Raw genomic sequence first — 27,211 nt, forward strand, 5'->3', positions numbered from 1 at the left:
TAGGCCTACTTCTTATAAGCTACAGCTCATCGTCTTCTTGTATAAGCAGTAAGGACAGAAGGAGCAGAAATAAAGGATGCCGGTGTCGAAATACAGTTTTAATATTGTATTGCTATTTGTTTTTCACTGGGTCTGAAACGGAATTGTATTGGTTTTATCCGTATTTAGTTTAAGTACATTACCAGTGAACCATTTATTTTGTTTATGCCGGGCGTTGTTACACATTTATGCATGAAAAAATGCTGATAATTAACAAAACTATGGACTTAACTTCATAAAATTTACATGAAATATGATATATCAGTTGTCTTTTTCCTTTTGACATTGCAGTTATATGCAGCACACACAACAGGCATGATTTTTCTTCGTTTTTTTGTACTTCTTACCTCCGTTATACAACATTGTAAGCAGACGAATTTTTACAAAGGTGGGCGCTTAGCTCAGATCTCCCATGTTTCGCGGTGGCACCGCAAAGAGCGCTGTACAGGACAACATGGCCACTCTATAGTCTTCTCTTTCTAACTCGTTGGCAGCAACAGTAGGGGTCAGCCATGGTACTTGCTACAAAATTCTGTCTGATGACCTGAACATGTCTCGTATTACCCAGCACAGTGTGCCACGAATCCTGTCGCAAGACCAACGTGATGATCGCATGACGATTTGTGGTGACTTCATCAGTAGTGCTGACGATGATCCGACGTTTCTCAACCGGATAATAACTGGAGACGAAACTTGGTGTTTCCTTTACGATCCGCAACTGAAACGACAATCCGCCACCTGGAAAACGCCGTTATCACCACGACAGAAAAAACCGCGACAAGACAGGTCAAAAGACAAGGTTATGCTTGAACTGTTTTTTGATTCAAATGGAATTGTTCACATGGAATTCATCCCAGAAGGTGCAACTGTGAACAAAATCCGCTACAAAGAGATCCTTGGCCTTTTACGAGATTCAATTCGCCGTAAGCGACCTGAGCTATGGCGTACAAAGAATTGGCTGTTGCTACATGACAACGCCCCTGCACATCGCTCTGTCCTTGTCCAAGAGGAACTTGCAAGACAACAGGTGACAATTCTTCGACACCCTCCGTACTCATCTGATCTCGCACCATGCGATTTTTTTCTCTTTCCTCGCATGAAAGCAACCCTACATGGGCGTAGATTTCATTCTTCCGAAGAGGTCATGACTGCCACAAGAGAAGCCATACGGGACCTTCCTGCCAACATCTTTCAACGGTGCTTCCAGCAGCTATACCAACGTTGGCAAACGTGCATAACGGCCAACGGAGACTATTTTGAGGGGGGATGTGGTTCTGTTTAAATGTACGCCGTGTTATGCGGCATCTTCTGATACATCCAGATTTTTGTGGGAGCGTACCCTCCAGGCGTCAAGTCTTAGAACTTAATGACTGTACCACGTGTGTATATATATATATATCGGCCTCATCTCGCCAAATACCATCTCGCTATCACCAATCCCATCGACGCTAAATAAACCTAGTAATTGATCATTGTCGTTAAATATCAAAGAAAAGCAAATTGTGTGTTGTTAAAATTAGACTTGATTAGCCTACGCATGAAGGGAACAAAAATATGTACAATTATTCGAACTCAATGTGAAAAAATACTATCCGCAAAAGCAAATTAGGCCTACGTACAGAATTACATACAATTCAGAATTAATTTGTATGTAATTAAATGTAATTTTCCCAAGACCTGTGCATAATAATGTACAAATCAGAATTACGTAGGCCTATAACTAGTTTACTAATTACCCAGGTTCTACTGTATTTTGAATCTACCGAATTCGAACCGGTCTAACGCGAAAAAGTCATTCCAGGTATTACCCAATGACGATGTCTTTAGTATAGGCTGTAACTATTAAAACTCAATTTTCATACTTCGTGGATTCAAACCCAGCCTAAAAAATATATCATTTCTCCAATGTCAATAGTAGACCTACATCTTGCGAAGGTTCACAACTCTTGAATTTACGTTGTGGAAGTCACACTCTTTCGTATAGTGTAAAATTGAAGTTGAAAAAATGTAGCCTATAGGCCTATGTATCGTCGTTGTTCCTGCAATAACTCCTATGTGACATATTTATCGATTTTCAGATTTTTGCTCTATTAAATACCTTAAATGTGATACAGCAAATAATAAAATCTCCTATTTTATAATTATATTTCTTTCTTTCGAAAATTTAAGAATTCGCAGTGTCCTATGTACTACTGCCATAGAATGAATAAATGTGTTTTTCTTCCTACTGAACAATTTTATATTTTGCACATAGGAGTTATTGCAGGAACAACGACGATATGTATGTACACAACACTGCCACGTATATGAAATATGTTTCTTCCTTTTCCCTTTAAGGGGTTAGATATAGTTTTCAGCAGTAAAATTTTTGGAAATATTCAACATTTTTTTCCTCCATTACTGTGTCTTGTACAATAATGAAAATTGGTACGTGTAAAACACTGTCCTTCTGCTATATGAAAAAAATATTTTTACGATTTAAAAAAATTACTTTTTTTTTTTTTTTTCAAAATTAAAAATGGTGGCAGTTCAATGCACAGTGATGAAGCGTTTCCCTCATAACTCATAAACTTGTTAACTTTTTCATGTTCTCTCTCTTTTATTTTATTGCTGAAACTTATATTTACAATATCATGCTCTTTCAACTACATTCCTTAATAAATAATATATATATTTTTTATTTTGTGTTAGAAAAAAATACTGATATTTGACCTTTTTTTATTAATTTATTTGTTATCAGACAATCTATCAAAGGTAGAGGAGTGATCTTGTATCATATTGTAGATATGATACGTATAAATACACACAAAAAATTTCATCACAGAATGTTGGATAGTTTTTGGGTTATGTGGGAAATGCTTCATCACTGCACAGTGAACTGAATTTTGAAAAAAAAAAATGTAATTTTTTTTAATCCTAAAAAATATATATATTTTTTTATGCTCGACCATGCCGAAATGTAGTAATTATACACCTGGTAGCAGTCCTTTAATGCATGTCATTAAAGTACACCTATTCATTAAAGTTCAGGTTTTCGATTATTCTCGGATATGCAATGGAAAGACGAGGGAAACGTCACGGAGGCTGGAAATCCAATACTGTCGCAGAAGGTTATGTTCTGTTACTATAATAATTAGTGTTAATTGTAAATAATATTCAAACGAATTCAATTTGTCTATCTCGTTTTTCAATTCTAAATCAATTTCCAGGTTATACATTCTCTGCATTAGATCAAGGTCAATGACATTATTGTTCCTCGGAAAAAATCAATACTTTCGCGTCTGCGCACATCTCACAATTCACGAGCTATGACCAAGGTCACTTCCGATCTTCTGTCAGATACAAATAAAATAAATACTTCTGAATAATTTCAAGTTAGAAATATGGTCGAGCATAAAAAGTCGTATGAAACTTGCCTATAATGGTAATTAAGACGCTCGTATGAAAATTATGAAACTCGCTTGCTCTCGTTTCATAAACAAACATACTTGCGTCTTAATTACTATCATTATAGGCTCGTTGCATAATGTACTATTTCATATAGCAGAAGGACAGAGTTTTAAACACACCAATTTTCATTATTGTACAAGATGCAGTAATGGAGGAAAAAATGTTGAATATTTCCAAAATTTTACTGCTGTAAGCTGTACCTAACCCCTTAAGGAAGGTCTTCAGAAATTCTGGAACTAGCATTCACAGGTAAATGAACTCTCTCATGTTAGCATTGTGAAATGTCACCACTGAGGACAAGTGAGAACAAACAAAAGATAGAGATATACAAATACACGGATGGATAGACAGACCGGTAGATAGTTCAGTAAGTATACAGACCCATACAATGTAAATCTGACTGTGATGTAGATTGCTTCTTTCCTTTCACATGCTTTATGTTGCTAGTTTTAAAACGGCTTATTCTGTTATGGTAGACAGAAATGCTTCCGTTCTAGCACTCACGTGCCTGACAGCCATTACAGAAGATCTGCACGCACAATATCTGCTACTCCATTTAAGAAAATAAGTGTTACACTGACATTACTCCCTTTATGATGGTACAGCTGTCCGATGGTCGGATATCTGGGTCCGGATATGAAAGTTTTTCGTGTTTTCTGCATCACCGATGACTGTAAGATGATAATGACATGGAATTCCACGAGTTATAACATAAATAGAGCATTTTTACACATTACGTATTGCTTATAATGCGTAACATAGGTTTCACTATGCTTCGTAACACATGTTTACAAGGCTCTTTTGTAATAAAAGGGTCTCCCAGTAATTCCAAGACGAAATAAGAGATTGTACACATTATAATAAAATTCTAGAGCATGTCTTGTACCAACAGTACAAAACCACGAATCTTTACATTTTACTTGATGTCATTATGAAGACTCCTGGCGTAAACAATGATGCTTTTTGAAATATATAGTGGAAATATGTTTACTGTTAATACAACTGAACATAAAATTTAGGATAATTTTTGAAGTTGAACATTTTAAATTTCACTTATAAAAGTTCTCTCTTAATAAAAGTTCTTGAGTCATGTTGAATTTATATTTGTTTTACGACATAATACTTTACCTACTTGAATACTTCAGTGAAGTCCCAGAACTGCACCTTTCTCCTCACGATCATTATCGAAATCATGTTGCTAGTGATGACTATTCGACCTTAGCCAAAAATCATTATCAAGCCCATTCCACGAGAGCAGATATAAAGTAGTAACGCTTTTGTATTGATTCTTACATGCTAGAGGCGGTAGAGTGGTAGACTCAATCGGATTCAGAATTGAAAAGTAAATAATGTTATATGCATACATAGAGTAGATAATATTAATAAATAATAACAGTTTTCCTCAAGAAATCACTTTTCCTTCGATATGAACTACATATAATTACATCTCTCAATTTATTCTACATAGCATACAAATCAAGAAAAAAGAATGTAGTTCCAACAGCAATTACGATGTTTAGTTGACTGAAATCAGTTTATGGACCTTAACTATCATTTTACACAAGTTCAATTTGATCCTAATCTAAGTCCATAAATCGCAAAACGAAGTAGAAACTAATACATTTCCCTTTTTAATTGGACTAAAACTCCATTGTGCGTTGTTGATTTAAAATACTGTGATTAATTTTTCACTTAAATTACCCATAACCACTTTTTGTTTTCAGGAATGTTGAAAACGTGTATTTCAATGAAAAAGTGAAAAATTGATTTTTGCAGCATTGCAATAATTTCCTTTATACTTTAAGTTTAAAGTAATCGGAAAGTAAATGTAGGATTCATGACATTGAACGCTACGTTTACCTCTGCCAGGAAGCGGCTGCATTGAGATCAATACTGTAATAGGATGCAGTTTTTATTTTGTAAACACGATCCTGTGTTGCGTTAGATGGAGATCTACTGTCTTCTACTACTTCACTAAGTAAGTACGCTGTATTATGCAGAATATACTCGTTCTCTTTCTTGAGTTACGTCATTGCTAGACTTCGAAATTCAGGTCCCAGTAAGAGTGATACAGGTTAACTGACAGCAGAGAATTGGGCGGAGGTGAGGGAACAGGTGAGGGCTCGTTTACTTTTTTCATCTATCCAATTCTATCGGAACTATCTGTCTGTCTGTCTACAACCGGTTGGAAGTTTCGTACGTACTAGCACTGAACCTGGAACAATTTGGACAACGTGAAGTCATTGCGATGTCTATAATAATTCAATTGCAACAAATTTAAAAATATAAATTATTAAATTCTTTCTACAAGGAAAAACCTTACACGTATAAATAAATATATCATATTTTAAAAAGCAAAAGGCGTCACAACTGCTGGCAAAAACTACAGAATTGTGGACTAAAAATGTATAATCACATGATTTTTTAAGTAACCGGTACCTATATTAAAATTATTATATAAATCCAAATTAGAAATAGGAGATATTTAGAACAGGTAATTTAAATTAGCATACATATATTGTATTTAACATAGTGTATATTTTAAATAAGTATCTTGTGAATTCATGATACCGGCACTTCATTTTAATTCATTTGATTCAGTTTACTCTGTTTTTTTTTTTTTTTTTTTTTTTTTGTCAAGTTAACCTACAAAACTCCCATTCTGACTTCTTACTAATAAATTCTTACTAAATACAATACTTGAGTTATTTTCATTTTAAGTATAATATTATCTTCGTATTCTGTGCTCGGTTGTCCCTCCGAACACGAGTTTTACTCATAACGGAGTTACATTTATATTAAACAGAACATATTCTTTTTAAATGTTTTATGTAAACGTTGTTTCTTTTATAGTAATCTAATATTCTCAGACAAGTCTATTTCTATGACCTATATTTTATAATTACTGTAATTATGTCCCTTCGTTTCCTTATATTGTAATTTATGTATAATTACAAATAATGTGTTCTGATATTCTAATAATACAAAAGGCTATTATTATTATTATTATTATTATTATTATTATTATTATTATTATTATTAAAATTGTTACTAAGTACCTTCGTAAAAACAGTATTTCCCTGTATGACTGTTTATAGACCTAAGAAAAATATTACGTTTTTACACCCGAGAGACGATATTGCAATGAATTCTGACCTACATAATATTTACGTTTGTTCTTCAGGCGAAGGTTTAATTTTTTTCATTACTGGATCTGTATTCCAAAAACCCCATCTAACTGACATAATGGGAGTATGAAGGGGGGAGGACTCCCTTGCCAGCTGTTTTGTAAACATTGTATTATTCTGTGTGTACTTAACTTCAGAGTAAATGTGCCTTAACTTCGAACTCTAGTCATTACACATGCAGGCTCTATGGTCATGTGACTGAACGTTATCGTTTAAGATATACAATATAGAACCCGTGATTACATTTATTGTATATCAGATTGGCCATTCCCATGTTATAAAATGGCAATATATAAAAGAGAACAACCACTAGGATCTGTACTGTCGAAAATGAATTTTTTGGTAACGACCGCTAGATGGAAGTACAGCTGTAAGCTATTACTCCATGCAATTTCATCAGGGTTATAGCGTGACTTCTTTTGCAGTCGCTAGATGGCAGCATAGTAAAATTGATAAAAGTTGTATTGAAAGTATATTAGACTGATCAAGCTGTTACGGTATATGTGATCAGGGATAGAACGCATGCAAGCCAAGATACAACTATCCATAGAGGAGAGAGATGTAATTTCTTCTGTGCAAGGGAGTGCATCAGCTAAAATTGTAATCGAAACACTACTAACTAAACGACATCTGAGTAGTGTTGCAAGTGTCCCGTTGAAATGATTTACGAAAATAAACTGTATGTATTCTTAAGCTATGCGGCAGAATAAAAATCCTCTTTGAGGTTATTAAGATGTAAGCCATCTAGTAGAATAACACAGTATTTAGAAATGAACTTAGTGCGAAATTTCTGTGATCTTGTTCCATGTCGAAGATGTAGAAACATACAAAGTTCCGAAGATACTTATCAGTTCCGTCATCAGGAAAGATAAGAAAAAGAAATCGGCCTGCTGAATCTGTCACCAAAAGCTACATCTTCGAGACTGGATGTTTTCTGCACGGTATAACATCCCAAAAATGTTGCACCTTAGTGTGAAAGTCTTACATCATACATAGAAGAAAAGTATTATCACGTAATACTTCAAATTGGATTAGATTAGGAATAACTGGTAAGCTCCAATATATTGAAGTTTTTCAGTTATTTTATATCCCTGAATTCCTAACATTTTAAATCCAATTGTGTTTCTACTAAATTATTCAAGATCTTTACATAACTGCCAGGATCTTTTATTTCTCTTTTTCTATATTCACTGATTTGACCATGTAGACTTGCACTGTGAAGTTTCTGCAAATATAATGTCCATAAATTGATTCTTCAACATAAATTTAAACTTTCTCGCTTTTTACGTTCATGAATTTCTAACATTTTAAAACAAATTGTACTTCAACTAAAACGCCCAAAACTTTTACATCTGTGCTAGAATCTTCCGCTTCACCCTTTTTTATGTGGAACGTTTAAGTGGGCACCAATTCAGGAAAATATCCGTTACCATTTCTGTAATGCTCTACGCGCACCTTGCTCCTCAGTATTCTGCCACATACAGTAACTGGAAAAATAAATTTAAGTTTTAATATCATCGTACATGATACATTTCAACACAATATTAGTGGTTTGAGCGAATGCTGCATTTTATTTTCTTGCACTTCTTTATTTTATGATTATGCTAAGATGATTCTCATTAAGCGATGACTACAAGATTATTTGAAATCACACAACCACCAACCACTTAGACATTCCACGCAATTACAGGGATTCTGCCACCTTTTTCTACAGTATATTCACTTACCTGATCATCAAAGGACCTCCGCAGTCTCGCTGACTTTACTGAACATATTCTGCACACATATATGTCCTCAAATCGATTATTTTGCGTAACTTAAATCTAAGACTCGAGATGCCGACTTTAATTCCCTTCCGAAGGAAACCGTTAATTAAAATCATCTTGAAAATTCATTACATAGTGGACTAAAACATAAAACATGATTATAGTAACCACTCGAACACCAATGACGAAAATCTAATATATTCCTATGTTATCCAAAACTCGTCTGAGCTACTAGTAAAGCTGGCACGTGTGCTTTTCATGAAGACTATTCGCAAACAAGGCTGTTCTAATTTCAGGTATGACTTAAACGATAACTCCTCATTCAGAAGCATTTAATTGTTCCATTTCAAGTTTAAGTACCAGACAAATACAGAGTGAATCAGGAGGAAAGATACATGGTGTAATGGGTGATAATATTGGCGATTCTGAACAAAAAGGTTTATATGAACATATGCTCTGTTCTTAACAGAATCTGACATACAGCTGTTTGAAAATCAAGGGCATCAGTCTCATGTCCTTCATCAGCACTAATATGTGGACACAATCAAAACATCAGGCTGTAGTAGGATCAATGAAACATCCTGGGCGTTGGATCGGTCACGGTGGAGTCATTTCTTGGCCACCGAGATCACCCGACCTTACTACATTGGATTACTGTGCGTGGATTTGACTTAAGAGCGAAGTCTACAAGCGCAAAGTGGAAACTTCTCGCTTGCATTTTACATACTTGTACTCAAATAAAGGAATGTCCGAATCAGCACAGATTAGCAACCCAGCAGCTGTCTACAAGAGCTGCAAAGTGCATTGAAGTTGACGGTGGACCTTTTGAACATGTTCTGTAAAGAAAGTAGACCTACATAATTAAACAGAACATAAGGTAACATTGTATTATTTTACTATCACCTGCACTTTTCATGTTCCTCATTGTTTCCATTAGTTTTCTCCGAAACCGTTAAGAACAGGACATATGTTCATATAAACTTCTTTTGTCTAGAATTATTAATATTTTCACCCCTCAAACCATGTACCTTTCCTCCTGTCTCACCCTGTATATAGAAAATGGTGCTGCATTCACTTCCCTAGTTTCAACTATTATTTGGACATTTGGCATGCATTACCTTCACTCTGAGCATCTGTGTGCATTTTTACACACGAAAACCCAAACAACTACAACTGATGTAAATGTACAGTTATATAGTGACATCAACAATTTTTTCCTTACATTTTTATTGTACCTTGTTTTTTGCTTAATGGTAAGTTTTAGTTGCCACGGTAATATCTTACACTGCATAGGTACAATCAGGATATAGTTAAAAATGCAAGGAAAAAGTTTTTGATGTCACTTTACTTATTAAGATACAAACTACGTATATCAGGAAAGTCCGTATACCCTTATACCTTACTAGTTTCTTATTTGCATATCAAAATATATTATTATATTGTAATTATTTATTACTATTAACATTCATAACATTAGTAATTCTTGTTGGTACATTGTTGTTATGTCGGTGTAACTTTGTTATTGTTATTGTTGTTGAGTTCGCCTCACTCGAGCGTCATTCTGTGAGTTGAAATGGCAGACACAAGTTCGTTCCCCAAAGTGTTCTCGTATGGTGCTAATTCTCTCTCCTGCGTGAGGACGTTCATGTATCCATACACTCGTGACTAACCTCTCTTTAACAGAAAACGAACTTGTATCTGCCTTTCAACTCACAGAATAACGCTCGAGTGAGGCGAATGGTGACGGAATGATGTAGATACCTAATATGAGGAAAACGGGAGAACCTCGAGAAAAACCCCAACTGCGACCTTGTCCGCCACAAGTGTCACTATGGACTGAACATATTGGGAATTGAATCAATGGTTTTGCGAAAATACGCAATGAAATGTTTCATTTAAAACAATTTTTATCTCGGAAAGGAAAAAAAAAAAAAAAAAAAAAACTACTAAAATTGCATTAATAATTTTTTATTGAAATATCTCAAAGAATAACTCCCTGAATTAATAACATTACTTACGATTCACTCTGTATATGAATAGATATTTTATGTAAACTAATAGTCTACCAAATTAATTATATAGGCCTACATCTTCATCAACTATATAGTATAATTTAGAATTGTTTTTGGACCACATATAAGAATGCGTAGCTCAGTCGGCTGAGGCGCTTTCCTACCGATCCGGAATTGCGCTCGGGTGTCGATTCGATTCCCGCTTGGGCTAATTAGGCCTACGTGGTTGTTTTTTTTTTTCGAGATTTTCCCGAAATGTCAGGTAATCTATGACGAATCCTCGGCCTCATCTCACCAAATACCATCTCGCTATCACCAATTCCATCGACATTAAATAACCTAGTAGTTGATACAGCGTCGTTAAATAACCAACTAAAAATAATATTTGAGGGAAAAAAAAGGTTATGTTCGTCCTTTAGTGTATATGTTTTCATTCATGTGTGTCTTAGATGGTAGTTCAAGAAAGTAAACTTTAGTATAAATAGACATATTATTGGCAGCATTACAAAAGAACTGATTTTATGCGAAAGCTCTTAGAACGTGTACTTAATAACTTCTTGACACTGATTTTCTCTCTCCATATAAGTGTAATTCGAATCGTGTACATTTGTATATGTTTATCAAGAGTACATAATGTGTGAACATTTTAAATAAGTAAGATATACTCGTATTATTATAATGATATGAATAATAAAAAATAGTGATAAAAATAGCGCCATCAGCGTATAATTCTTCATATTATTTATCTTCTTCTGTTCTATAGTCAGAGGTTGGCCTTGGCCTATATAACGTTCGTATGTGAACATTTATCGACCTGGCACTAGAAGAACACGAGACGAGCCTTCCTTAACATGGGATCGGCATGATATTCGGCTGTCGTGTGAGGCATGGGATACCAAATTGTCAACGATAAATAGTTACGTCCTAGGTAAAATTTGAATTTCCAACCGTGGTTTTCACGCTTCGTCAAAGTTGCGTCTTAACTGTTGAGTCTATCCCGCATGACAATTTAGTTATTTACGACTCTAACCATGGCTTAATGCTTTTGTTTATGTATTGCGTTTTGCATAACTAAATCTAATCAAGATAGTAATATAATAAATATAATGTGTGCCGACGGCTTGTCATATTTTGAGGTAAACAGCTAAACACAGGTAATTAGAAAATAAATTGTTATGCATGGTTCACCAGTTAGGTACACGTATCTCATAGAATTTTAGTCAAACCTCTCTATTTTTTTCTGGTATAATGAGAATATATCACATGACAAAATGAATGCACTACTTTCTTAACTAAACACCACATATGTACAAAATTTAACAAAAAAAGCTACGAACATTATTTTTTTCTAAAATGTTCCTTAATTTTGAATTTTTAAAAATTCAATGACGAAGTTTAAAAGCAAACCACTCCATTCATTTTTAAAGAGCTAATTAATATGTATCCGCCACAAAAATTTCATGACTCTATTTCATTAGTTTATGAGATAAGTGTACCTAAGTTCTGAAAAATCAAGGTTACGGGAAATTATAATTATCGTACTTGGGGACACCCTATAAATATTCTGTTAGGGATAAGTGATTCAATTTTTCATCAAAAGATACTATAAGCATTGTTTAATGCATGGTATAAATTTCGTAAACCTGTGACAGGAATGCTTCAGTAGGACCTATATGTCATTTTCAAGTTTAAGGGCTAAAATAGGCGGTCGTCATGTACCAGTACCCTTGATACCGATAATTTTAGTCATAAGTAATTAATGACTTTATACGAATTTTCGATCTTAATGACTTAAATAAAGTATGAAAAAGTTACAGGTTTATTAACATAGCCTACATACTATAAATTTAAATTTAACAAACGTTTTCGCCTTTTAGCATCATTTAGGTTTACATTTGTGTTTACAATATCTGATACATACAGTAGTATGAAAATATCTAAATACATGTTACATATGCAGAGTTACATTTATAAAGTATCTAAAATGTAAATACCAAAATATGGACTGACAATATAGACAATGACCAGTCCATATTTTGGTATTGATATTTTATATATTTTATAAAAGTAACTGTGTATATGTAAAATATATTTGGATATTTTCATATAATGTGTCATATATTGTAAACACAAATATAAAACCTATGATGTCAAAAGGCGAAAACATTTGTTCAATTTAAATTTATAGTATGTTAATAAAACTGTAAATCTTTTCATATCTTATTTTATATACGTCATTAAGAGTTGAACATTATTACATAAAATTAAACATATTTAAGTTTATTATCATTATCATCAGCTTCAATTTCTATGCTGATCGGTTTCTTCCGGCTACAAAACAATTGCTCCTGAGAAGCGAGAGTCGCACTTTATCTACCTCATTTGATTTTAAATGGGCAACCTTTTACCGAATGCGAATTTGTTTCATCCCATTTCTATTCTTACTGATAATATAGCCTATTTAAGGAGTTTTACATAAGAAAGTTGGACCATTAATAATAATAATAATAATAATAATAATAATAATAATAATAATAGTCAGAAAGCCTCCAGTATGACGAAAGTCATTTATGAAGTTCGCGCTTACAGAGTCATCCCAAGTCTCATCCTCTCCTTGGATTGTACTGAAAAACTCTCTTTGAGATTTCGCATTGTCTGGTATTCACTGTTTCAACGTGTAAGTTACTTTATTTCCAATTACTTGTTTAATTTTAGTTTTGTCAGTTCTTTGAAAGTTTTAAAACGTCATATCGAGAGCACGTCTGCAGCATGTACTCTGCACCTGTCTCTTGGTTTAGGAATATGCGTTTCGTGGCTATTTAGACCTACGAGTAAAGGTACTGTCATAGCATTTTTCTCTTCCCAATTTTCTACCCAAGCATTTCTTAAAGGTTTCACAAATTGTTCGAATTTATTTGGGCTCATAGTTACTCTACAGAGTGATACACTAGGATTTACCGTCAATTACGGAGTTTATTCCCGAAGACATTCTGAGCTAAAAAGTCATGTAAACGTTTGTCCTGATCTCAATATTTTCAGAGTTACACTAATTTGAAGTTGTTTGTAAAATACTCTTATTCTTGAGTTTTAAGGGTAAAATAATATTACAGATAAAGAATGAAGTATTCAGGAATGTCATTTCTTTAATTATCTAGTATTCTGTATCTAGAAATGTGCTGTGAATTCCATAGTTTCTTCGTACAGATTTTTTTTTTCGATTTTTAACTATAAAATTACATTTTCTTACGCATTTATCGCAACAATTGTTACAAATCACGCCACTCTTGTAAATTCTTTAACATTGTACATTAGGATGCAGAATTACACTGTAAAGAATCAAGTTTCTAAAGTCGTATGATTTGTAAAAATTTTTGTGATAAGTGCGTAAGAATAAAGTCATTCTTAGTTAAAAATTGAAAAATAAAATCTGTACAAAGCAATTACCAACATATTTTAGCTTCAGAACACTAGCCAAATAAAAAAAAAACACTTCTGAATAGTTCATTCTCTAGTTGTAATATTTTTTACCCGTAAAACTAAAGAAAAAAGGTATTTTGTTGACAATTTAAAGTTAATGTAACTTTGAAAATATTCAGATTAGGACAAATGTTTATATGGCATTTTTTGCTCAGAATGTCTTCGGAAATAAGCTCTGAAAGTGAAGTTAAATCCTCGTGAATCATTCTGTATATATGGTATATGATATTATGTTATAGAGATTGGAAATATGATACTTGTCCTATTTGCTCAATTTCTAAAATAATTTCATCTCTAAATGAAAGTTTTCCTTTCTCAGCCATAACTGTAATTTTGGATTTGTATGGGTATGTTTGCAGTACAGTCAATAGTGTATGTAGGCCTACTGATACAGTAGTGGTTGTTCTCAAATTTTAATATATTTCATTTTATTGTGTCACCTTAGCTATCAATTGAGCGATTTAATTCATCACAAGTGTATGGAATTTGATTTTGAACATCGATTCTGTACGTAACTCTCTGTTCCACGTTGAGCTATGATATTCTTCCCATTTCTAACAGTATGGTTATCATGTTGTCTCGCGAGATGCATGGAGCGTAAAGTAGAGAGTACGCCACTGCAGCTCACACGTGATACATAACTGTAGCTCTGTTACGTCACTATGCGTGACGGCATGCGTTTTGCTTTCGTGGGTTCAACACCATCTCCCGTTCCATTCGAACCTCATTACCGCTACCAGGTAATTCGCCGAATCTTGTAGTAACACGACGTAGCGTGTCTGATGCACTCACGAAGGAGTCACGACTGTCTTCCAGTATTGTTATCACGATCATGGCCAGTAGCACAGTTGTACAATAGGTGTATCATCTTGCTCTCACCTCGTTACCTTCAGCCTGGGGAGATATTCAAAATACTACTCTTCAAACTTGTTTTATGTAAGAATTCTTATTTTTAGTTAAATTAAGACCGCTCAGATACGAAGTCTCTACTATGCGCTGAAAGATATGTTATAGTTGTGACCAGTAATACTGGACATTTTCTCACAGTCAATTACATTAAAAAGAAGACAGAAAATTAAATCATGGCAAGAAGAAAACATGACATTTTAGCATTTACGGCGATTAGGTTGTGATTAAGTTTTTATATTTTTTAGCCATACGTGCACGCGTCAATTTAGGCAAGCTTAATGGACCTAGTACACTAAGCGAAACTTCCAGGTCTCGAGTAACATTATTCTGAGAAAAGTATCTGTAAAACGTTCGATATGATAAGTAAATCAAATCTTCATACAGGGTTTCAAAGCCCAAAAACTTCATCACGAAGCAGCATTTCCTACAAAATCAAGCCAAGAGGAATTTTTGGCAGACAAAGATGATGTTTAAGAGGATTTTCTCAGTATAGGCTAGTCTACGCTCATTTTGCCTGAATATAACAAAATTTCCTTACAAATGCCTGGTCATTTCCATGATCGGTGCAGAAAACAACAGGAAACTGCAGGTGAGCAGAAATAGAGTAGTTCTTAAAGTGGGAGGAGTAATTGACTACGAACTGGCAGGCGCGATTTCGATTCCATGCAGAATTATGAAGTTCTTATATATATATTACTTACTTATTTGCAAATGGCTTTTAAGGAACCCGGAGGTTCATTGCCGTCCTCACATAAGCCCGCCATCGGTCCCTATTCTGTGCATGATTAATCCAGTTTCTATCATCATATCCCATCTCCCTCAAATACATTTTAATATTATCTATCCCATCTACGTCTCGGCCTCCCCAAAGGTATTTTTCCCTCAGGCCTCCCAACTAACACTCTATATGCATTTCTGGATTCGCCCATACGTGCTTCATGCCCTGCCCATCTCACACGTCTGGATTTAATGTTCCTAATTATGTCAGGTGAAGAATACAATGCTTGCAGTTCTGCATTGTGTAACTTTCTCCATTTTCCTGTAACTTCATCCCTCTTAGCCCCAAATATTTTCCTAAGAACCTTATTCTCAAAGACCCTTAATCTCTGTTACTCTCTCAGAGTGAGAGTCCAAGTTTCATAACCATACAGAACCGGTAATATAACTGTTTTATAAATTCTAACTTTTAGATTTTTTGACAGCAGACTAGATGACAAACGCTTTTCAACCAAATAATAACAGGTATTTCCCATATTTATTCTGCGTTTAATTTCCTCCCGAGTGTCATTCATATTTGTTACTGTTGCTCCAATATATTTGAATTTTTCCACCTCTTCGAAGAATAAATCTCTAATTTTTATATTCGATTTCGTACAATATTCTGGTCACAAAACATAACCATATACTTTGTCTCTTTGGGATTCACTTCCAAACTTATCGCTTTACTTGCTTCAAGTAAAATTGCCGTGTTTTCCCTAATTGTTCGTGGATTTTCTCCGAACATATTCACGTCATTCGCATAGACAATAAGCTGATGTAACCCGTTCAATTCTAAACCCTATCCTGAACTTTATACCTGCCTTCCGAAATGGCTTGGGAGCCCACAACGTCTTCTATAAAATGAACAATGCTGTTTGATCTCGATGCTAATTAATCGTCTCTTCGCAACATGGGATTACTGAGCAAGTAATGACATAAAATTCCGGGAGATAATGCTGATACGGTGATATCTTGTTCTTAACATATGGTGCAATGGGGAAAGTTTCTGTTTTCTACTGAAATCTGAAAAATCTCCACACAACAATGATGTCTAATTCTCCTTCACCGAACGTTTGTGGCAGATGTATGCGTGACAGGCTTGAGAAGAGATTAAGATTTAGGAAATGACGGCAGGGAAAACAAAATGTACGCGTACACCCTTTGACACGGAAATTGGTAGCTGTTCAGGGACAAAGTCCCTCTTCGGAATAGCTCGGGAATTACAGTGTTTACACGCGTGCGTTTTAAATAGAGATATTCGAAGCCCAATCTTTGTAATGAGAAGCAAGAACTCTATCGCTAAACCATAAAGCCTACGTAGGGAATATGCTACGACTTGTCTTGATTTCATTCTCGGAACTCTATGCCTAGGCCTAATATTGCCCCTGTTAACCCGAACGACACTTCGACAAATTCACTCTACAAGAGAGTGACCATTATCCGTGTCAAAGGGTGTACAACGTAAAAAATGCTCAGTACCGAACTGCGCACTCCATTAACGTAACTTGGACTTAACATAATTTTAATACGAGTCTCCTACTCCCAAAGCATTGTGGTTATATGTAAATCTAATATTTGTAAAATTGTTATTTCTAGTGATTGTTGATTGGTTCTCTACGTCAACCATTTGCTAAGTCCTGGGTTTTTCTCAATTTATATAGCCTTGATTGATATACATTTTTAATTTGTGAGAGTTATATTTATGTACATCAGCAGATGTCTGAATGTATGACTACCTTCCCCATTATCTCTTGTCCTAGTTGCCTCATAAGTGGTAGCTTGTTGGTATCACTTGTGAGGTTCAAACTAGTCTTCGGACACTTGACTGAACAGTTGGCGAATGTCGATACATACAAGACTGCGGATCAGCGAGTAAAAAATCGATATGTTCCCATCTTTCTCCATGAGAGCTCTCTGTCTCCGTAATCGTTATCGTGGCGACATCTGTCACTAAAACTTGGCAATGTGGTACCGGTAATAATTCACGCTAACGTAGAGCTTTACCATCTTCTAGAATTAAGATACATTTTGCACGCAACACACCTATTATAATATGGAATAGTTTTATTTCATCGTGTGATTAAATCCGCAATTACGATTTTTCAATATACAATTTCATAGCCTTCATCCGGAACTGAACATGTGATACTTGGGTACAGGATAAGAATGGTAACCAACAGATCGCAGAGGACAACTGGAAAACAAGATGTTATGATACTGTGATCCTACTTGTGAGCAGTGACATGAGCTAACCACGATTTAGAAATCGGAAACATTACTGCAGTTTTAATATTAATTATGTACCTAATTTTCAATGACAAGAACTTTCGTAACCTCCTTTAGAAGATATAAAAGTGTTCGATGTGAGATGAAAATAATGAAGTTCACCGAAAATTACTGTTTACCAATTCATTTACTCATGCAGACTGCGGCGTATGGAACTGCCAAGACGCACAGCTTTGATGTTGTCGTGGATTCGAATTTCACCTACAAATAGTATGTCTATTTTTCATAGCATTGTTATCTCCTATATGTGTCCATCTGTATTTGCAGCTATGTACTTGTATGAGTTTCATTATCAAAACAAAATTAATGGTTCACTGAACTTGTAAACATTTATATGGTTAAGTACTCTTTGTCCCTTGTGGCAGCTCACGAATAGTGAGAAGATTTCTAAATTTCAAATGTAGAATGTGTAAATATTCTAGAAATGAAGTTGAGTAAAAGATCTTCGATGGCTGTGAGCACCATAGTAGAAACAAAATAAAGTAAAAAGAGTCCTTTTGTTAAATTTATAGTCATAGAGATATTCAACTCCGGATATAATCTACGTTTTAATAGTTCTACTGTTTCCTGCTTTGTGAACGTAACAAGTTCCGTTAACACCTGTGTTCCGTCAACAAGTTCCGGTTAGCGCGTCTAGCCGCGAAACCAGGTAGCCCGAGTTCGATTCTCGGTCGGAGCAAGTTACCTGGTTGAGGTTTTTTCCGGGGTTTTTCTCAACCCAATATGAGCAAATGCTGGGTAACTTTCGGTGTTGGACCCCGGACCCATTTCACCGGCATTATCACCTTCATCTCATTCAGACGCTAAATAACCTAAGATGTTGATATAGCGCCGTAAAATAACCTACTAAAATAAAAAAAAAACGTAACAAGTTCCTCACAAGACGTACTTCAGAGATATTAATAGTCTCAATTGAAAGTGTGCCCTGCAGAGAAATATAGACCTAACAGCAAATTAGGGAACTTGGTGGTCGGTAAAATCGATATTAGACTTCCTATACGAAGAAAGACCTGCTGAACATTTGTTACACCTCTTACAAATTTAACGCACTTACAATAGGCCTATATCTACCTCTATTCTGTGTGGTTTGCAAACATACAGCATTCCAGTTCATGGTTTTTCTGAGACGTTCTCTATTCCAGTTTTCTTACCGTAGGGGAGACTGTTGCACCTTGAACGTAGTGTACCTTGGATCATTTGTTTGTTTCTAATTTTTGCTGCTACTAGCCGACTCAAATTGTTGTAGAGAAAGCCGCTGGACAGATCTGGTCATAATTCCGGTTTGATTTATTACAAAGTGTGAGTTGTGTGGATGAAACAATTCTTTTTGGTACCAAAAGTAAATCTTTCGTTCATTGTCATATATTATATGTTTTCTAACACGAAACCAAATTGTATTTGTAACTACCAATAAGTATGACCTGGTGAGTAAGTACAGTACATATGTTAATTTGCATAATTTATTCTCATCTCTAGTTTAGGTAGCCGTATTTGTTTAAACGTGCACCCTCTTGTACCTTGGATCACAAAACATCTTGTACCAAGGAACATGCTATCGGTTTTTGTTTTTCTTTTATTTTAAGATCATGCCACGAAGTAAGTCTGGAGTTAAGAGGACCCCAATTTGATCCCGATGCCTTGAAGAAAGCTATAGAAACAGTTATAGCTCCTCCAGGAATTAAAATTTCAATCAGAGAAGCCTGAAAATGATGACAAATACATTTTTTAAATATCATTGCGCGACTTTACAGCTATATTTCCACCTATATTCCACGTGTTCCAATGTTCCAAGGTACAAGAAGGATTGATCCAAGTTACACGAACCTGTTGTACCATGGAACACTTTACTTATCCCTTGATTTTATTTTTTTCATCCTTAATAGATCTGTAAAACAGGAAAATACCTGTAGGAAGTTGTAAAAGAATCTTCAATAATTATTTCAAGCATTTTTTCATTTAAAAATGTAATTTCCCAAAATTAAAAAAATAAATAAATAAAATGTTAAAAGTAATTCAAGGTACAATAGTCTTCCCTACCATCAGTGTACCATGACCATCATTCCAGCATTATAAAGTCTGTTTTCAAACCTAATTTAGTACAGAAACATACAAGATTAAATATGTACACATTTTAGCACGACCTACTTCATTCTATGGATCAGAAGGCTGGACTCTGATAAAAAAAAAGTTCATCGTATAACTATCAACGAAATGAGATTCATGAGGAAAACGACGCCATACACACTTTGGGATAGAAAACGAAATACAGAAATTTTGGAAGAATTGAACGTCCAACCTATATTGTTTTTTCAAAACTACAGAATTGATTGGAAACAGCATGTCGAGAGAATACCAACAGAAAGACGGCCAAAGACAGTGTTACATTACCGCTTTTCTGGATAACGATCTATTGGAAGACCATTCAAAAGATGGCATGAAACCATTAAGACCGCAACAGACCAGTAAGTATAATGCTTGAATTGGATGATGATGGCCATTACTGTAATTATTTTGTCTCAACTCTTTCCAAGCTCTTGCAATCCTTAGGCGTAACATTATTTTAGTATGATTTACTCATATGTAAATAAAGATAATTAACTACAGGAAATATACTGCTAAAACATAAGAGTTTTGGTTTCTTTACACTTTTTGTTCTTAAGTGGAGTTACTCACGTCTCTTGTTCCAACTCCAGATTTTATTATAGTACACTCACCTGAAAAAAAAAAAAGAAAAATTTCATCAGACAATTAGAATTATGATGTGTAATAAATACATCTTGATTACACAACTTTTAACACTGTATCACTTCGGAATATGTATGATAAGACTTTCTTGTGTTAAATTCTAACGTACCTTGTTTACATGTTTCGACCTATTTATGGGTCATCCTCAGAACATGTAAACAAGGTACGTTAGAATTTAACACAAGAAAGTCTTATCATACATATTCCGAAGTGTAATAAATATTGATAATATTCAGAATATTATTTCACAATTGAGGCATTGTTACGGATATACAGTAGTTAATTCGATACTTGTCTGACAATTTTCTGACAATATTTATAAAGAAAAAACGACTTATAAAGTAAGAAATCAAACGATCAAGGATGCTCACGTCTCTTGTTCCAACTCCATGGCCTTCCGTATTTCATTCATGACTTAGCTTCAAATCCAAATGCCCCCAACTAATGTCTCACTTGTACGACATATTCTATAGTATGCACGCCTGGTAGTAGTATTCTCGAGAGATGAATCGGTGCAGACATTTCACGTTTCGATGATATAGACAACACGTTGCAGAAAATATAATGAAATAACTGTCGGGGAAATGGAAATGCACTTATAGCATCTGATCTGACATTCTCCGTTCACAACAAATTTCACATTTTATTGTGGGATTTCGAATTCTACAGTCGGCGTGTGGAAATCCGGCACCCTAGCCTTTGGAAAGCATTTTTCTATCATTAGGTCTATTATTATTATTATTATTATTATTATTATTATTATTATTATTGTCGTTGTAAAGCAGAGTTCCACAAACTATGGTCTCCTAACTTTTATCAATCTTCGAATTATAACATGGTGGGCCTCAAAAATAAAACTATTAGATATTTATCAAAAGTATTAAATAAATCGATATGATTATTCAAAATTCTTTGAAACCTGTTTAAAAAATCGATTATCATTATGTCTGGAGAAAAATAACACTTTATCACATCTGGAATTGGATTTCGTCATAACGTGCACGCAGGATGCAATCATATTTGTCACTGAAAAGGTCATAAAACATTAGACGAAGATAACAAGACGTGTCTAGACCTAAGAAAAAGTGCTTTACAATATGAGGATTAGGGATGTTGCCTTAGATTTTTTCGCTCTTATTTATCAAATAGATATCAGCGTACTAAAATTGAAGATAATTTCGGCTATCGTACAACTGCTGCTACTGGCATCCCTAAAGGAACAGTTTTAGAACACGTACTGTTTATTTTCGACAGTAATGATTTATTATTAATAATCACAGATAAGATTAAAGGAAATATTTACTCTTTTCTGATGTCACTGTTTTAATATTTAGTCAAACTGTGGAATAGCATATGTAAATGCAAACACGGGAGTTAACATTGTTAAAAATTGGTTACATACAAACCTTCTCTTTCTCAATACTAACAAAACAGCTGACATACAATTTTTTTTAAATAAAAGGAGGTTCTCCAAGTGAAAATAATTTCAAAATAACTTTATACATCGGAAATTGTTATTAATTTCTTCTCTTTTTTATTACGCATTTTACCCCTATTGCGGTTTCACATTTTGCCTATTCGGGGATTTTAAACTTTATACAGTAGGCGTGGATATTGGGAACTCCTGTTAGACGGAGTTATACAATGCTATCTGAAATTACACAGGACGTTACACAGACAATAGACAAGTACCCATGCTCTAGGTGAAATTATATAGGTAGAGTATAGACGCTTATCGGGCTGGACATGAATCATTAGTAAGCACTTAAGACCAAGTACGCTTATTGTGCACCCGTGATGTAATGAGTTGCGTGCTGATTGTGCTGCCCGGCTGAGCCAGTTCTACCATCCGCCACACCACACATTCCTCTCCAGCCATTAAATCTATAATTCACAAATCTACATGAGTCGTCGTGTTCCCGTCAGACAAGAAAGCACCTGGACAGATACGATGCCTCTATGCAGACATATGAGTCGTCCACTGCCATCTACCAATCTTTAACGAACCGCGAGGAACTCCCATAGCATAAGATAGATGCCTTATTTTTCGACACGGGGATGATAATTAAAGTAGAATTGTGGAGCGTGTTAGTGGAATTACGAGGGAAAATCGAGAGAACCCCGAGAAAAACCCTCACAAATACAACTCCACCATAGTCGAGATCTGAACTTGGGCCCGCGTTCGTCGTAATCCTAGTGGCTATGTTGTAGGAGACATAGGTTATAGCAGTTAGCTTATTCCGAAAGTCAATCTATTCTCTCTCGAGTGTTCTGCACATTTAAAATCCAGGACTTTTGTTTTTGTGTTGATATTTGAAAGTTGCGTATAGTGCCGTAATATCTCATTCAGTAGGTAAGTAGGAACCTTCTTGTAATGAATCTTCATTAAGCCGCGTTGACACGATACGACTACAATCGGACCGAGTTTACTCGGATGATCACTCGGACGTTACTCGTATCGTAGCAACAGGTAATACGAGCGCACTCGGACACTGACAGCCGACACGAGTTGACTAGGACCGTGCTCAACTTTTACGAGTATGAATTAAAAATGGCGGCGGATAGCGGAGCGTTGAAAGACTGCGCTAAAGAAAACGGATAGAGTGTGAAACGGTACAATTAGTCGAGCTGTACGAAACAGAAGAAATTATATGGCACTTAAGACATAAACCTCAAGAAGAAAGTTGTAGGTTAGGTTTAGCGCCAAAATATATTTAAAGAACAACTGTATAATACGCATCGTAGAGCAATGTCGGTAGTCGAGTTACTCGCTGGCCACTAGTTACCGGGTCGTACCGAGCCGTGTCAAACAAAAGACAATCGAAATGGTGGTATTGAAATTCGCGACTATATTCTTAAATAAATCACTCCATTAGTAAAGTGCAAGGTTTATGTAGTGCAACGGCGGTGTTTTCAATGCATTAGAAGAAAATGCAGATGTAGTAAGATCTTAAAGTAGGCTATCACAACGAAATGAAGAGGAAGAAAGGTATGTTTCACGGAATATCATTCAAATGGCGGAAAGTAAATTTTCGGTTAATGTTCGCCAAAGCGTTAAGTACGTAATTATGACCGCGTTGCCGTTTCTTTTGTGGCCTAGAGAAAAATACCTAGCAGATGTTTTTATAAATAAGCTAATATTCTGTTCGGCTCAACTGTAGAATGTGTCCGTTGATGTGCCCCCCTAAGCTTTAACATATTATGAAGGAGTGCCAACATCCTTCTTGATAAAAGAAAAAGGTGGAAATGAAGTGTTCAGTCCGTCACAACTAAAATTTTTAATAAATATACAGTGAAATGTACATTGATATAATAATCTGCTAATACTCCTGTTACCTCCACATCCATTTTAAACAGTTTACGTATGACCGAAGCTGATAGTAGCAATTGAATATTTAGCGATTGGCGGTATTTCGCGAGGATTACGGGGCATAGAAGGTGTAGTTTGACGTCATATCCGTCGCACCCATTTCAAGCATACTGTATTTGCTTGGATTGCTCCTTCCTTTCTTTTTTAACTTCTCAGGTTACTACCAACAGAAAATGTCCGAGCTGTTGCCTTTCGTCTCGCGTTCTGTATGTTGCTCTGTTACTGACTGATCGACTCTCTCTCTCTCTCACCCACATACATTAGATGTATCATTTAAACTGTATTTATATATGGAAGTACAGTATACTTAATAAAGCAAATCTTATACTCACGTTAGGATAACGGAATTGCAAGTGATATATTCACATCATCGTCGTCTCCTCCTTCTTCCTCGTCTTGCATGTCATTCAAATCACTACTGTATCAGTATTATCACTGTCATCCCCGATATTTATAACAGTTCTCTCCAAAATCTCGCCCCTACCAATTTCTTTTTCAAAATCTTCTTCCTGTGTTTTAGAAAAATCTACATTTTCGCGGTATTCTGGTGAAGACAGTTTTTTAAGGAAGTTATATACATTATAAATAATTTTCCTACTTTGTCCTCGAATAATTTCACGTTTGTGAACAGTAAAATCAGTAGCCTACCTGATCCGGCCTCAAGAGAGATGATGATACGAAATTACAACACACGCTATAAACAAAACGTAGTTCGCACTTCACTGACTATTAATACTTAATACTACACTACACTAAAGCAATAATAAAATACGGTGAAATATATGACACTAACAATAGGGTCTACTAATTTAACTGAACTCTGTACAGCACATTGATTTACTATTTAATATGAAATTTGCTCCTTCACTCAACCAATCACACTTATTTGAAGACTGAAAGGAAGTAGATTGAAACAGTTGAGGCCCCTCCAGCTGAATAAATATTGTATTTCGTAAGGCCTCATAAAGATGAGTCATATAAACAAAGCCAGTGTTTGAGTTTCAATGGTAAAAGTTTATTATCTCAACAGTTCTCCCTTCTTACGAGTGACCCGAGATTTAATAAACAACGAAACATGAAGAATTAATTTCGCAATGCTTGGGACTTGATACAGTAAGTTCTGTGTGTTGATGTCTTAAAGAAAGAAAATATTTCTCTAATAGCTCCTTGTGTAACGTGAGTATTTTTTATTTTATTATTATTTTTCAAAAGTGATTTTTAGTTTGGACTGATAGGTGTACAAAACAAGCAATTCAAAACGACAAATACATATATCAGAAATCGTGATGTTGAGTGAATGTCTTTGTTCAACCATTTTAAAAATTAAAATGCACTTGTCAAGTGTTAAACATGAAATACTGTAAATCATTTCTCAGCAACTATACTACCTAAAAATATGGGATTTTAACAGTCATGAAGGACATAATGAGCTCTGTCTATAGAACATATCCCCAAGACTCTATCTTAAAGTAGTCTTTCCGAGCGGAAGCTAGGTCTGGGAGGCGGAACATGCAAGCGATTGGCAAGCACCTCAATCATAGCTCCATCTCACCGGCCATCGAATATGCCGTCTAGTATAGGAGTATGTTCGTATGAGCTGACCAGTACGAGGGTACTCTGTCCGATTGTACTCGTATCATGTCAACGCGGTGTCATATATAGAGGCATAACCAGATATGATTACCTATCTATCGAATTAATATTGTATTTAGAATTAATATTATATATTATTAATCTGTATTATGTTCATGGAACAAGCTGAGTCTAGTTGTATCAATATCACGAGGAAATGAAGTCGCCCGCATGAGTAGTCTGTAGTGCACGTGTATAAACAATCTTAAATCACGCGCAGAGGGCCACAATAGCATTAACTCTCTCATCACAAGTAAGATGGTCAGAGTAAGCAGCACTCTTGTGATAAACTTAAAAGATGTTATCCATGCATGCCTACTATTGGCTATTGATGACCTCATGGTTAAAAATACATCTACCCCTAATTGGATGCTAATGACCTCATGGGGAGGTAATGACCATATGGTTCTGAATCTAATTGGCTGCCGATGACCTCATAGGGTGGAGTTTTTCATTTCCTCGGATAATATAAGCATGGAATTCATTACCAGAGGGGCCTTTTGCTACTGGGAGCTCTACAGTTGAGCTCAGTATTTGTATTTTGTATATATTATAATAAATATACTCTACAATTTCTTCGAGTCATCATTTCGGGACTTAGGTTCCGAACGAACCCTAACATTTATAGTTTATGTGACTACACCACAGCGGTTTTATCGGCAACATTACTTACTGTTCTCCAACCAGGAGATCAACCGTCAAAGGACTGTGCTTACTATTGCGTCATCTATTGGAGCGAAGTAGATAGATAATATTATCGTTATAACGTCAGTTTAAAAACCATGCGCTCTCCTACATTTGTTACTTCCTGTATGGAGGGATTAAAAGACCAGGGGTGCTATTCATAGACATTTCGTTAGCCCGCGCTACGACCGTGCTAAATTAGCGTCGGCTATCGACTGGTTACTTGTACAGGATTCATATCAATTCATATCGCTAACACGGGTTTATGAATACGAAAAACGTTAGTTCGCTGATCATCCACCGGAAGCCTGCGCTAAGAATTTCTATGAATACGGCCCCAGGAGATTAACAGTGATCTAATTTTGTAACTAGGGTAGTATAAATATGTATCTATCAATGTTATTGTTTGTGCTGTGAGAGCTAGCCAATAGAGATACGAGTACCCACGTGTGTGATCTTATGACATCATATGACATCAACATTCATTCACAGCATTATTCCGCTTCGTCTCATTCCGCAGAGACTTTCTCGTGGTTGGAGTACAGTAGCTACGAAGGTGATGCCGTTCAAAATATTCTATGCGACGATTTATAAGGAAAGATTTAGAAAAATATTAATTACTAGTTTTAGTATGATATGCAGTCCACACCTGTGGAGTAACGGTTAGCGCGTCTGGCCGCGAAACCAGGTGGCCCGGGTTCGATTCCCGGTCAGGCAAGTTACCTCGTTGAGGTTTTTTCCGGGGTTTTCCCTCAACGCAATAAGAACAAATGCTGGGTAACTTCTGGTGCTGGACCCCGGACTCATTTCACCGGCATTATCACCTTCATCTCATTCAGACGCTAAATAACCTACTTTAAAAAACTGACATGCAGAATGTTTAAAATTCTTTTG

General features: G+C 35.3%; 1 protein-coding gene across 3 annotated transcripts in view; it reads right to left on the reverse strand.

Moving 5' to 3' along the window:
• Nucleotides 1-27,211, reverse strand: part of LOC138715285 (sphingomyelin phosphodiesterase-like) — a 375,698-nt gene that overhangs the window by 217,893 nt on the left and 130,594 nt on the right. The window contains exon 3 of one of the 3 annotated variants that reach the window (XM_069848039.1): nt 20,560-20,600. The exons of the other annotated variants lie outside the window; for them this stretch is intronic. The gene's annotated coding sequence lies outside the window, so the exon portion shown is untranslated. The remainder of the gene's footprint in view (nt 1-20,559; nt 20,601-27,211) is intronic. 3 annotated transcript variants of the gene reach the window in all.

This window comes from Periplaneta americana, chromosome 15, assembly GCF_040183065.1.
Source record: "Periplaneta americana isolate PAMFEO1 chromosome 15, P.americana_PAMFEO1_priV1, whole genome shotgun sequence".
NCBI lineage: Eukaryota > Metazoa > Arthropoda > Insecta > Blattodea > Blattidae > Periplaneta > Periplaneta americana.